The sequence below is a fragment of the Mobula hypostoma genome, chromosome 12 (assembly GCF_963921235.1).
Source record: "Mobula hypostoma chromosome 12, sMobHyp1.1, whole genome shotgun sequence".
In the NCBI taxonomy this organism is placed as follows: domain Eukaryota; kingdom Metazoa; phylum Chordata; class Chondrichthyes; order Myliobatiformes; family Myliobatidae; genus Mobula; species Mobula hypostoma.
In genome coordinates this window covers 60,436,631-60,451,509 of record NC_086108.1, presented here as the reverse complement: position 1 = coordinate 60,451,509, position 14,879 = coordinate 60,436,631, and the positions used below count along the sequence as shown (strand labels likewise).

The 14,879-nt window shown below is 42.6% G+C and overlaps 1 pseudogene; it reads right to left on the bottom strand.

Moving 5' to 3' along the window:
• The window catches only part of LOC134354529 (cytochrome P450 4B1-like), a 53,786-nt pseudogene that overhangs the window by 24,158 nt on the left and 14,749 nt on the right, over positions 1-14,879 (bottom strand).

Here is a 14,879-nt window from a genome sequence, read left to right as displayed (position 1 = left end):
GTCACTGGGCAGTAGTGTTGCAGTATGTTATCTTGTTGTTCTTAGATAATGGGATGATAGTAGTCTCCTTATGTATGGGAGAACCCGAGATTGAAGCAGGGAAAGATTAAAAACATTTCCAAATACCCTTGTTAGCTGATCTACACAGGATCTAAGGACACAGGCAGGGACAGTTGCTGGTCCATATGCTTTCCACAGGCTCACTGTCCGTGGACTCACTTATCTCCACAGGGGTGGCTGTGGATTCAGGTGCACTGGAGGCGATCGGGGTGGGTGCAGATATCCATTCCCATCTGCTCAAAATAGAATGTATTAAGATGTGCTGTGATCTGTGATTCTGCCTGACTTTGTTTTGTAAAAGTATGGAAATTCTGCCATGTCCTTACAGTGATCTTCTGACATTTTAGAATCAATTTTTTCTTGTCGTTTTGCTTATTTGAGGTGGACGCGTACAGGCATCCATAGGGCTGTACAGAAATGATAAGGGTCACAGTGATGGGGAGGGTCTCTGAAAAGTTACTAACATATTGTGCAGTTTGTGATAAAGCAATACTCCAATGATTATTGATCATAGTACATACCAATCCAAGGAACCATAAACCGGTAGACCACATCATCTCTAGGTTCTGAAATATAAACAAAGAAGCAGATTGTTCAATAGTCAAAATTATATAAATAATTTGTTCTTTTCTGTGTTATTTATTCATCTGAATTTTCCTCTCGTTATTTCACAACAAAAACAATTTCAGTCTCTTCACAAATTAAAACTAAAAGTTAATGGTCTTTATTTCCATTTTCTGAGATTGATTTCATACATTATCGTATGATACTAGGTAAATTTGAGGGCACATTTAATTGCCTAACAAGGCATTAGTTGGGAATTTTATTCCCAAAATCCTAATTTTTCATTTATTTAAGTTAATAACAGGAAATTCACAGCTTGTGGCCCTGAAACCCCTGAATAAATAATACTGACTGTAAGGTCCTTTACTGTTGGGAATTCAGTCAATTATTTCAACAATAACTCAGAAAAATTACAAAAAAATCTAATTTAGCTTACAGCCAATTAGCCTTGAGAAAAAGCCAAGACCTTGTTTAGTCTTATAGGGATGGATGGGTAATAAGTATCCCAAATTATTTGCAACATTCACGAATGGACTGCCCCTCATTTGGGGCACTTTTCAGGAGTCCCATGTCAAAGCAGATAATCTGCACAGTGAAATCCACAAAAGTATCCACAAGTTCATATCTTTTAAATTTATTGGTCAATCTTTTCTCACATGAATTACAAGTTTTCAAAAAATTTCTTAAAAAATAATTATAGTATTTTTGTGTACAATGTGAAGCTATTAACAAAGTTGTTCAGCGGGGTAAATCATCCCAGTTCTCAAATTCTTTTCCAAATGGCAATATGGCTTGACTTAAAATGATGGATTTACTGAATTTTGTCTACAAATAAAGGTAGACTAAGGGGTCACAGCCGAGCAGACAAGCGTCAGCCGGAAGCAGAAGAGATAGCAGAAGCGTAGATTGGGACAGGTTGTTCTCTGGCAAAGATGTGATCGGTAGGTGGGAAGCCTTCAAAGGGGAAATATTGAGAGTGCAGAGTTTGTATGTTCCTGTCAGGATTAAAGGCAAATTGAATAGGAATAAGGAACCTTGGTTCTCAAGGGATATTGCAACTCTGATAAAGAAGAAGAGCGAGTTGTATGAAATGTATAGGAAACAGGGAGTAAATCAGGTGCTTGAGGAGTATAAGAAGTGCAAGAAAATACTTAAGAAATTAATCAGGAGGGCTAAAAGAAGACATGAGGTTGCCTTGGCAGTCAAAGTAAAGGATAATCCAAAGAGTTTTTACAGGTATATTAAGAGCAAAAGGATTGTAAGGGATAAAATTGGTCCTCTTGAAGATCAGAGTGGTCGGCTATGCGCGGAACCAAAGGAAATGAGGGAGATCTTAAATAGGTTTTTTGCGTCTGTATTTACTAAGGAAACTGGCATGAAGTCTATGGAATTGATGGAATCAAGTAGTGAGATCATGGAAACTGTACAGATTGAAAAGGAGGAGGTGTTTGCTGTCTTGAGGAAAATTAAAGTGGATAAATCCCTGGGACCTGACAGGGTGTTCCCTCGGACCTTGAAGGAGACTAGTGTTGAAATTGCGGGGGCCCTGGCAGAAATATTTAAAATGTCGCTGTCTACGGGTGAGGTGCCGGAGGATTGGAGAGTGGCTCATGTTGTTCCGTTGTTTAAAAAAGGATCGAAAAGTAATCCGGGAAATTATAGGCCGGTGAGTTTAACGTTGGTAGTAGGTAAGTTATTGGAGGGAGTACTAAGAGACAGAATCTACAAGCATTTGGATAGACAGGGACTTATTAGGGAGAGTCAATATGGCTTTGTGCATGGTAGGTCATGTTTGACCAATCTATTGGAGTTTTTTGAGGAAGTTATCAGGAAAGTAGATGAAGGGAAGGCAGTGGATATTGTCTACATGGATTTCAGTAAGGCCTTTGACAAGGTCCTGCATGGGAGGTTAGTTAGGAAAATTCAGTCGCTAGGTATACATGGGGAGGTGGTAAATTGGATTAGACATTGACTCAATGGAAGAAGCCAAAGAGTGGTGGTAGAAAATTGCTTCTCTGAGTGGAGGCCTGTGACTAGTGGTGTGCCACAGGGATCAGTGCTGGGTCCATTGTTATTTGTCATCTATATCAATGATCTGGATGATAATGTGGTAAATTGGATCAGCAAATTTGCTGATGATACAAAGATTGGAGGTGTAGTAGACAGTGAGGAAGATTTTCAGAGCCTGCAGAGGGACTTGGACCAGCTGGAAAAATGGGCTGAAAAATGGCAAATGGAGTTTAATACAGACAAGTGTGAGGTATTGCACGTTGGAAGGACAAACCAAGGTAGAACATACAGGGTTAATGGTAAGGCACTGAAGAGTGCAGTAGAACAGAGGGATCTGGGAATACAGATACAAAATTCGCTAAAAGTGGCGTCACCAGTAGATAGGGACGTAAAGAGAGCTTTTGGTACATTGGCCTTTATTAATCAAAGTATTGAGTATAAGAGCTGGAATGTTATGATGAGGTTGTATAAGGCATTGGTGAGGCTGAATCTGGAGTATTGTGTTCAGTTTTGGTCACCAAATTACAGGAAGGATATAAGTAAGGTTGAAAGAGTGCAGAGAAGGTTTACAAGGATGTTGCCAGGACTTGAGAAACTCAGTTACAGAGAAAGGTTGAATAGGTTAGGACTTTATTCCCTGGAGCGTAGAAGAATGAGGGGAGATTTGATAGAGGTATATCAAATTATGATGGGTATAGATAGAGTGAATGCAAGCAGGCTTTTTCCACTGAGGCAAGGGGAGAAAAAAACCAGAGGACATGGGTTAAGGGTGAGGGGGGAAAAGTTTAAAGGGAACATTACGGGGGGCTTCTTCACACAGAGAGTGGTGGGAGCATGGAATGAGCTGCCAGACGAGGTGGTAAATGCGGGTTCTTTTTTAACATTTAAGAATAAATTGGACAGATACATGGATAGGAGGTGTATGGAGGGATATGGTCTGTGTGCAGGTCAGTGGGACTAGGCAGAAAATGGTTCGGCACAGCCAAGAAGGGCCAAAAGGCCTGTTTCTGTGCTGTAGTTTCTATGGTTTCTATGGTTTCAATAGATAGAGAGAGGTATAGACTGAGTTCAAAGGAGCAGAAAAATGAGACTGGATAAGATAAATGAACTTCAGAAATTTTCAAAGAAGCCGAATAAATATGTCTCTTAACAAAGAGTCAGAGCAAATACAATGCACTACCACATATTAAATAGTCGTATACCATTGTACTTGTACTTTTACAACTTTTAGGATCATTAATTAAATCTGTATATTTTGTTTACTTTTATATATCAATGAAAATAATAGTAGAGAGAAAATCATTTTTAAATCATCCATATTGTAAAGTCTCACTCATTAAATGGCCACTTCATAGGACATTGAAGAAAAAATAAAATACAGTCTGTGCCTGGGATATACAATGGATCCATTCCTGAGAACTGTCTGTCAGCCAACTTCTCCATAAAAAGTCTATAATCTATCGTAACCCATGTTGTTGTTCGTCCATCGTCGTCATTGATGAAGACCTTGACACCATTGATGATGTCGAGACTAGTGCATGATTTGGATTTAAGTGAGGGAGAGTTGCGCAGCGTCAGCCTCACTCTCTTTTCCCAATTCCCATCTAGATCCAGTGGCAAGACAGAGTCGAGACGGCTGGAGATGGGACTAGGCGCAGTGGATGACCAGGACGTCTTCTGTGTCTTGTCGTGCTCTACATATTCCACGACACTTGCAGAGACCGCCTTCATGACTGTTGGACCTTCCATTGGTCTCGTCCGCTCAATCTGCCGGAGTCTGTCTTTACATGCTGGGATAGACAACTCCCCATCTCAGCAAGGGTTTGAGACCCGTCGGCTACCCTCACCTGGTTTAGCCGGCTTGTTGAAGCTGTTGCCTAGGGTGTGGCCGCTTTCGCATGCAAACAGCTACGGGGAGCCACAGGTGAGAGCTGAGTGCCAGGTGGGGACCAAAGGTGGACTAACCGCCTTGAAAAGATGCGACATATTCCCCCACCAGAGGTGCTACTCCTCCCTGATACCCCATACACCCATGTAACATTGTTCCATTTATACATTATAATTCTCTAATTTTATTTGATAATCACCTTGAGGCTAGCCATAATTAAACTAATGAAATATATACTGCATCCAATTATTAAGGAATCCCATGAAAATCTTTGATTGTCTAGCTTGAAACGTGCTTTTAAAACATATGGTAGAATTTGTGCAAAGTCAGATTTCCATAGATCAGGTTATTTGTAACCTAGAGAGGCCCTGCAATGCCATTTTTGTACTGTGGACACATTTTCATTAGAATCAGGCAATGATACAGAATCTCTTAAAAATTAAAACTAGAACTTCTAGTTTATGCATCCAGGAAAAGTCTGAAATTCCTCACCTGAAACTGCAAGCAATGCCTTGGCATAATCAGGATGGTAGAGAGCTAAGGGTGCTGTGAATGGACCAATCCACACTTGGTGGCCATATGGATAGCTGTTTGCCCATTGCACAGCCTTATCCAAATCAACCCCATCTTGAGCAAGCTGTGATGAAATTAAATGAGAAAGAATAAAACATTGATGAAATTGGAAGATTTTGCCTCCAGAAATCTCGTCAGACCTGACATTCTTGGACAGACCTCTTAAATGAGAAAGATGAAATATTGATCTCTCAATTCCATCCCATCATGGCCTTGCTCTTTATTTGTTTACCTGCACTACATGTTTAAAGTTCAAAGTTCGAGTTCAAAATAGACTTATTATCTAAGTATGTACGTGTCTACTATGAGATTTATTTTCCTGCAGGCATTCACAGTACAACAGAGAAATGCAATAGAATCAATGAAAAACTACACACAAAGACTGACAAATAACTAATGTGCAAAAGAAAACAATCTGCATAAACAAAAAATGTAATTATAATAGTAAATAAATAAATAAAACAGAAAACATGAGTTGTAGAGTCTTTAAAAGTGAGTCCATAGGTTGTGTAATCAGTTCAGAGTTGAGGTAAGTGGAGTTATCTACACTGGTTTCAGGAACCTGATGACTGAAAGGTGATAACTGTTCCTGAACCTGGTGGTGTGAGATCTATGCCAATGCCCTTCTGGATGAGCTTTCCATAGGGAGGCTTGTCAAGCACCTACTAAAATCCATATACACCACATCCAGCAGCGAGAAGAGGGCATGGCCTGGATAGTGTGAGTCCTTGATGATGGATGGCAGCACTCCTTTAAACGGTGCTCAATGTCTCTGTAGCTATAACAATATATTTTGCATTCTGTTTTTGTCCCTCTCCTTTTTCACTAGGCAGGTAGTACATATGTATGGGATAAAGGTTAACTTGCAGGTTGAGTCGGTGGTGAGGGAGGCAAATGAATGTTAGCATTCATTTCAAGAGGTCTAAAATACAAGAGCAGGGATGGGATGTGAGGCTTTATTAGGCACTGGTGAGGCCTCTCCTTGAGTATTGTGAACAGTTTTGGGTTCCTCATCTTAGAAGAGATGTGCTGGCATTGGAGAGGGTTCAGGGGAAGTAAACAAGGATGATTCCAGGAATGAAAGTGTTATCATATGAGGAATGTATTGATGGCTCTGGGTCTGTACTCACTGGAATTTAGAAGGATGAGGGGGGATCTCATTGAAACCTTTTGAATGTTGAAAGGACCAACAGAGTAGATGTGGAGAGGATGTTTCCCATCTAGGACAAGAGGGCACAGCCTCAGGATAGAAGAGCGTCCATTCAAAACAGAGATGCGGAGAAATTTCTGTAGCCAGAGGGTGGTGAATTTGTGGAATTTGTTACCACGTGCAGCTGTGGAGGCCAGGTCGTTGGGTGTATTTAAGGCAGAGATTGATAGGTTCTTGATTGGACATGGCATCAAAAGTTATGGTGAGAAGGCTGGGAAATGGGGTTGAGCAGGAGAAAAAAAGGGTCAGCTATGATTAAATGGCAGAGTAGACTCAATGGGCCAAATACCCTAATTCTGCTCCTATGGTCTTCTGATCTATTGGATGGCATGCACATTAAAAAATTTTCAGTACATATGACAATAATAAACTAATTACATTGACAGGGTAGGAAATTACCATAAGAAATGAAAAGCCAGGTGTAGCTAAGAATAGCACAAGAAAAAATCTTTAGCCACTGAAAAAGGACCAATGGTCCTATCCTAATTATGATGGCAGGCAGGAGATATTTTTGTGGGTTTTACTCTTCTACAAGGTAATGTTTTTTTTTGAAAACTTATATCTACGAATTCTAGTAGTTCTTCAGAATATTATCCTGCAGAAATAAAATGCTATCAGGAACTTTATCCATATGCTTCAGTGTTTACCAGTGAGAGGGACCTTGATGAATGTGAGGCTATTATGCTGGAGCATGTTGAGGTTAAGACAGAGTTGTTGTTGGAGCTTTTGAAGAGTATTAGGATAGATAAGTCCCTGGGGCCAGATGGGATACATTTCAGATTATTATGGGTAGCAAGAGAAGAGATTGTTGGGCCATTGATGATAATCTTTGCTTCCACACTGGAGCCTGGGAAATTTTGTTCCAGTTGTTCCTTTGTTCAAAAACGTATTAGGGATAAACTGGTGAATTGTACTGTGGACCAGTGAATCTCTACGTCAGTGGTGGGCAAGCCTTTGGAGAGATTTTGTAGGGACAGAATTTAGAAGCATTTGGAGAAGCATAGTCTTACTTAGTCAGCATGGCTCTATAAAGGGCAGTTCGTGCTTCGTGAGGCTGATTGGATTCTTTGAGGAAGTGACAAAAGAAACTGATGAAGTAGAGTGTGGATGTGGTGTATATGGATTTTAGTCAGGTGTTTAACAAGCTTCCCCATGGAAAGCTGATCCAGAAGGTTATAGGCATGGGATATATGGAAACTTGGCTCTGTAGATTTGGAATTAGCTTGTCCACAGAAAATAGAAGGTGGTATTAAGTGAAGTGTATTCTGCTTGGAGGTATGTCACTAGTAGTGTTCCACAGCGATCTGTCTGGGACCCCAACTTTTTGTGACTTTTATAAAAGACTTGGATGAAGAAGTGTTGGTTAGTATGTTTACAGCTGACACAGTGATGGTGGTGCGGATAGCGTGAATGATTGTCATAGGTTACAACTGGATAGAGACAGGATTCTGAGTTTAGAAGTGGCAGATGGAGTTCAATCTGGAAAAGTGTTTAGTATTCACTTTAGTTGAACCTCAAGGCAGAATACAAAGTTAATGGCAGGATTCTTAGCAGTGATGAGGAACATACAGAGAGATCTTAGGATCCATAGAACCATAGAAACTACAGCACAGAAACAGGCCTTTTGGCCCTTCGTGGCTGTGCCGAACCATTTTCTGCCTAGTCCCACTGACCTGCACACAGACCATATCCCTCCATACACCTCCCATCCATGTACCTGTCCAATTTATTCTTAAATGTTAAAAAAGAACCCGCATTTACCACCTCGTCTGGCAGCTCATTCCATACTCCCACCACTCTCTGTGTGAAGAAGCCCCCCCTAATGTTCCCTTTAAACTTTTCCCCCCTCACCCTTAACCCATGTCCTCTGGTTTTTTTCTCCCCTTGCCTCAGTGGAAAAAGCCTGCTTGCATTCACTCTATCTATACCCATCATAATTTGATATACCTCTATCAAATCTCCCCTCATTCTTCTACGCTCCAGGAAATAAAGTCCTAACGTATTCAACCTTTCTCTGTAACTGAGTTTCTCAAGTCCCGGCAACATCCTTGTAAACCTTCTCTGCACTCTTTCAACCTTATTTATATCCTTCCTGTAATTTGGTGACCAAAACTGAACACAATACTCCAGATTCGGCCTCACCAATGCCTTATACAACCTCATCATAACATTCCAGCTCTTATACTCAATACTTTGATTAATAAAGACCAATGTACCAAAAGCTCTCTTTACGACCCTATCTACCTGTGATGCCACTTTTGGGGAATTTTTTATCTGTATTCCCAGATCCCTCTGTTCCACTGCACTCCTCAGTGTCTTACCGTTAACCCTGTACGTTCTACCTTGGTTTGTCCTTCCAACGTGCAATACCTCACACTTGTCTGTATTAAACTCCATCTGCTATTTTTCAGCCCATTTTTCCAGCTGGTCCAAGTCCCTCTGCAGGCTCTGAAAACCTTCCTCACTGTCTACTACTCCTCCAATCTTTGTATCATCAGCAAATTTGCTGATCCAATTTACCACATTATCATCCAGATCATTGATATAGATGACAAATAACAATGGACCCAGCACTGATCCCTGTGGCACACCACTAGTCACAGGCCTCCACTCGGAGAAGCAATTCTCTACTACCACTCTTTGGCTTCTTCCACTGAGCCAATGTCTAATCCAATTTACCACCTCTCCAAGTATACCTAGCGACTGAATTTTCCTAACTAACCTCCCATGCGGGACCTTGTCAAAGGCCTTACTGAAGTCCATGTAGACAATATCCACTGTCTTCCCTTCATCCACTTTCCTGGTAACCTCCTTGAAAAACTCCAATAGATTGGTCAAACATGACCTACCACGCACAAAGCCATGTTGACTCTCCCTAATAAGTCCCTGTCTATCCAAATGCTTGTAGATTCTGTCTCTTAGTACTCCCTCCAATAACTTACCTACTACCGACGTTAAACTTACTGGCCTATAATTTCCTGGATTACTTTTCGATCCTTTTTTAAACAACGGAACAACATGAGCCACTCCCCAATCCTCCGGCACCTCACCTGTAGACAGCGACATTTTAAATATTTCTGCCAAGTCCATAGATTCCTCAAAGTTGGCATGCAAGTTGATAGGGTGGTTAGGAAGGCATATGGTGTGCTGGCCTTCATTAGTTGTAGGTTAAGTTCAAGAGCCATGAGGTAATGTTGCATCTTTACATGACTCTGCTTAGACAACACTTGGAGTACTGTGTTCATTTCTGGTCACCTCATTGTAGGAAGGATGTGGAAGCTTTAGAGATTTCCTAGGATGCTCCCAGAATTAGAGAGCATGTCGTATGAGGAAAGGTTGAGAGAGCTGGGGCTTTTCTCCTTGGAAGCAAAGGAGGATGAGAAATGGCTTGATAGAGGTTAATAATAAGGTTATTGAGTTTACGAATGATATCTAATGATAAAATTAAATATGCTTGGGAATCGTATCTTCAAGAGTCATTTTCAGATAATCAATGGAGTAAAATCTATCATTCAGTTAATAACTCATCTATTTGTGCCCATCATTCCTTGATACAGTTCAAGGTAGTGCACCGGGCCCATATATCAAAGGATAAACTAGCGCGTTGTCACAATGGTGGGGCATTGGGAGCAAGGGTGGACCCAAATGCAAGACACATCTTGTGAGGTTACTTAAATTGAGTTTATTGTTTGATACCAGGAGGGCTAGGCAGGAGCAGGAGTAGCGATCTGGACAGGGACTCAGGACTACGACTAGGCTGGGACCAGGGACTGGGCTAGGACTCGGAATTGGATCCCAGAACTAGAGGAGACATGAAGAGGCTAGGATATGAACTCCGAGCCAGAGACTTGGCAAGGACCCAGTACCTGGGTCTTGCCTCGGGCTCAGACCCCAGAACCAGGCATGGACATGGGAGAGGAGGAACATGGAAAAACAGAGCCTGGTCTCGGGAGAGCAGTTACATGGAACCATAGACACATACACAGAACACAGAGTCGAGACCCCTTGGGTACAGGCCATAGGGCCGGGACTCACACACAGAACAGAGAGCTGGGACCCCTCCTTGGGTACAGGACACAGGGCTGGGACTCACACACAGAACAGAGAGCCGGGACCCCTCCTTGGGTACAGGACATAGGGCCGGGACTCATGACCCTCTGCGGGGCAACGGCAAGTCGGCCTGACTTACCCCACAGAGGCGAGGACAAGACAAGACAAGACATGACCCCCCGTGGGGCAACGGCAAGACGGCCAGACTTACTCTACGGAGGCGAGGACCAGACAAGACAGGACATGACTCGCCGCGGGGCAACGGCAAGATGGCCTGACTTACCCCACAGAGGCGAGGACAGGACAAGACCAACACAAAAGCACACCAGACAGTACCTCTCTAGCTCCGGCGATAGAACTAGACTGAAGTGCAGGCGAGGGCTGCAGACGATGGCTAGAGGTGAGAGGGGCAGAGAAGGGATTCAGACAGGGTGATAGGACAGGAATCACAGACCGCCAGGGCCAGGACTTGACTCGGAACTGGGAAGCCACCAGGTCAAGGACTTGACTTGGTACTTGAATGCCGCCAGGGCCAGGACTTGACTTGGTACTCGGAGGCCACTGGGGCCAGGACTTGACTTGGTACTCGGAGGCTGCCAGGACCAGGACTTGACTTGGTACTCGGATGCCGCCAGGGCCAGGACTTGGACTTGGACATGGTACTTGGATGCAGCCAGAGCAAAGACTTGGACTTGGATGTGGACGTGGTACTTGGATGCCGCTGGAGCCAGGACTTGGACGTGGTACTTGGATGCCGTCGGAGCCAGGATGTGGTACTTGGAACCTCCGGGTAGTGGCGAGCTCTAGACTCGGCCCAGGGACAGTAGACAGTGGCTCCTGATTCTCTCCGGCAGGTTTACTGACGGACCCACCTTGATGAGGAAACTTTGCAGGCTCGCTTCAATGAGGTAACTGGACAGGGTTGCTCCGGTGAGGAAGGGAGAATTACCGGCACTCGCTTCAGCAAAGACAAGGCTTGCGCCGGCTAGATAACATCGGCACACCATACCTTTGATGACCTTGCAGACGCTCTCGCCCCGAACGGCTGAAAGTCAAAGACTATAAGCTATCGGTTCAACTAAGAGTAAATTGCCTCCAATCACCAAAGCCAAGGGACACAGGAAGACAGGGAATCAATGGTCCGGATCGTAACATAAACCGAGTAAATTTAAAGGGACCCAGATCCAGACAATGACGCGTACTTTCTCCAATATTAATCCTATTTGTGACTATGATAGCCTTTTCGACCTTACTGTCTAGGAGAGCCATTTTATTGAAGTGGAAGGATTCTAATCCACCTACGGTCTTTTGTGGCTCTCGTCCATTATGTCCTGTTTAAGTTTAGAGAAAATAAGAAGTCGGACATTTGATACATCCTTTAAATTTGAGCAAATATGGCGACCTTTTATCTAATATTTTCATTTAGTTTGATTTATTACTCTTTTAATTTTTTTTTCAAAGTTTTAGATTTGATCAGAAAGTCTTTTTCTCTTCTTTTTTTGGTCGTATCCTCAAAATGGACTGCCCAGTCCCTTTTTTTTTGTTTTGTTTGTTCTGGTTTTTTTTATATAGTGCAGTGGGTTTTTTTTCTTTTCATATAAAACCCAATGTTTTTTCCCCTTTCTCCTTTTAAACTGGTAAGAGGAGAATTGTTATTTTCTTTTTTTTATTATATATTTTATACTAGTTTAACAATATCTATGGTTTTGACAATGTCTATTTTAATCATGGTTACTGATATATATAAGAATAAAATAAAGGCATCCGTTAGTCTTGCAAGACCATGGATTTGCACCTGGAAAGTCTTCACTCTCCAGGGCGCAGGCCTAGGCAAGGTTGTATGGAGGACCAGCAGTTGCCCATGCTGCAAGTCTCCCCTCTCCATGACACCGATGTTGTCCGAGGGAAGGGCATTAGGACCCATACAGCTTGGCACCAGTGTCGTCGCAGAGCAATGTGTGATTAAGTGCCTCAGCTGGGGCTCGAACTCACGACCTTCAGGTCGCTAGTCCAATGCCTTAACCATTTGGCCATGTGCCCACTCTGATATATATATATTTGAACTAATTCTCCTCTTGATTGTATTTATATTTTTTTTAAATCAATAAAAAGATTAATAAAGAAAGAGGATAATAGTATAAGATGATAAGAGGCATTGATGGAGTAGACTGCCAGTGCTTTTCCCTAGGGCATAGATGCTCAATACCAAAGACATCCTTTTAAGGTGAATGGAGGAAGGTTCAGAGGAGATGTCAGAGATAGTATTTTTTACTCAGAGAGTGGTAAGTGCCTGTCAGTGTGGTTACTGGTAGAGGATGATACATTGGGGACATTTTAAAAGACTCTTACATAGGCAGATGTATGAATTAAAAAGGAAGGTTAATGGCAATGTAGGAGGGAATGATTAGATCAACCTTGGAACAGGTTAAAAGGCTAGCACAACATCATGCGCTGAAGGGCCTGTACTGTGCTGAGTTGTTCTAGGTTCTATGTCCTATGTTCATATCGTAATTGAGGATGTTCCTTTATTTCTAACTGCAAATACATAGACATTCCAGCAAGTGTCACTAGATATACAAAGAAGAATCATAGAAACATAGAAAAACCTACAGCACAATACAGGCCCTTCGGCCCACAGTGCTGTGCCGAACATGTCCTTACCTTAGAAATTACCTCGGGTTACCCATAACCCTCTATTTTTCTAAGCTCCATGTACCTGTCCAAGAGTCTCTTAAAAGACCCTATTGTATCTGCCTCCACCACTGTTGCCAGCAACCCAATCCACACGCTCACCACTTTTTGCGTAAAAAACTTACCCCTGACATCTCCTCTGTACCTACTTAAAACTGTGTCCTCATGTATTAGTCATTTCAGCCCTGGGAAAAAGCCTCTGACTATCCACATGATAAATGCCTCTCATCATCTTGTACACCTGTACCAGGTCACCTCTCATCCTCCATGACTCCAAAACGAAAAGGCCAAGCTCATTCAATCTATTCTCATAAGGCATGCTCCCCAAACCAGGCAACATCCTTGTAAATCTCCTCTGAACCCTTTCTATAGTTTCCACATCCTTCCTGCAGTGAGGTGACCAGAACTGAGCACAGTACTCCAAGTGGGGTTTGACCAGGGTCCTATATAGCTGTAACATTGCCTCTTGGCTCTTGAACTCAATCCTACAGTTGAGGAAAGCCAATACATCGTATACCGTCTTAACCACACAGTTAACCTGTGCAGCAGCTTTGAGTGTCCTATAGACTCGGGCCCCCAAGATCCCTCTGATCCTCCATACTGCCAAGAGTCTTACCATTAATACTATATTCTTCCATCATATATGACCTACCAAAATGAACCACCTCACATTTATCTGAGTTGAACTCCATCTGCCACTTCTCAGCCTAGATTTGCATCCTATTGATGCCCCGCTGTAACCTCTGACAGCCCTCCACATGATCCACAACACCTCCAACATTTGTGCCATCAGCAAATTTACTAACCCATCCCTTCACTTCCTCATTCAGGTCATTTGTAAAAAATCACGATGAGAAGGGGTCCCAGAACAGATCCCTGAGGCACACCACTAGTGACAAACCTCTATGCAGAATATGACCTGTCTACAACCACTCTTTGCCTTCTGTGTGCAAGCCAGTTCTGGATCCACAAAGCAAGGTCCCCTTGGATCCCATGTCTCCTTACTTTCTCAATAAGCCTTGCATGGGGTACCTTATCAAATGGCTTGCTGAAATCCATATACACTACATCTACTGCTCTACCTTCATCAATGTGTTTAGTCACATCCTCAAAAAATTCAATCAGGCTCGTAAGGCACGACCTGCCTTTGACAAAGCCATGCTGACTATTCCTAATCATATTATCTCTCTCCAAATGTTCATAAATCCTGCCTCTCAGGATCTTTTCCATCAACTTACCAACCACTGAAGTAAGACTCACTGGTCTATAATTTTCTAGGCTATCTCTACTCCCTTTCTTGAATAAGGGAACAACATCTGTAACCCTCCAATCCTCCGGAACCTCTATAGTTCTCATTGATGATGGAAAGATCATTGTGAGAGGCTCAGCAATCTCCTCCCTCACTTCCCACAGTAGCCTGGGGTACATCTCATCCGGTCCTGGTGACTTATCCAACTTGATGCTTTCCAAAAGCTCCAGCACATCCTCTTTCTTAAAGTCTATATGCTCAAGCTTTTCAGCCCGCTGTAAGTCATCCCTACAATTGCCAAGGTCCTTTTCTGTAGTGAATACTGAAGCAAAGTAATCATTAAGTAACCTCCACTACCTCCTCCAGTTCCATACACATTTTTCCACTGTCACACTTGATTGGACCTATTCTCTCATGAGTTATCCTCTTGCTCTTCGCATACTTGTAGAATGCCTTGGCGTTTTTCCTAATCCTGCTCGCCAAGGCCTTCTCATGGCCCCTTCTGGCTCTCCTAATTTCATTCTTAAGCTCCTTCCTGCTAGCTTTATAAATTTTTAGATCTCTATCATTACCTTGTTTTTTGA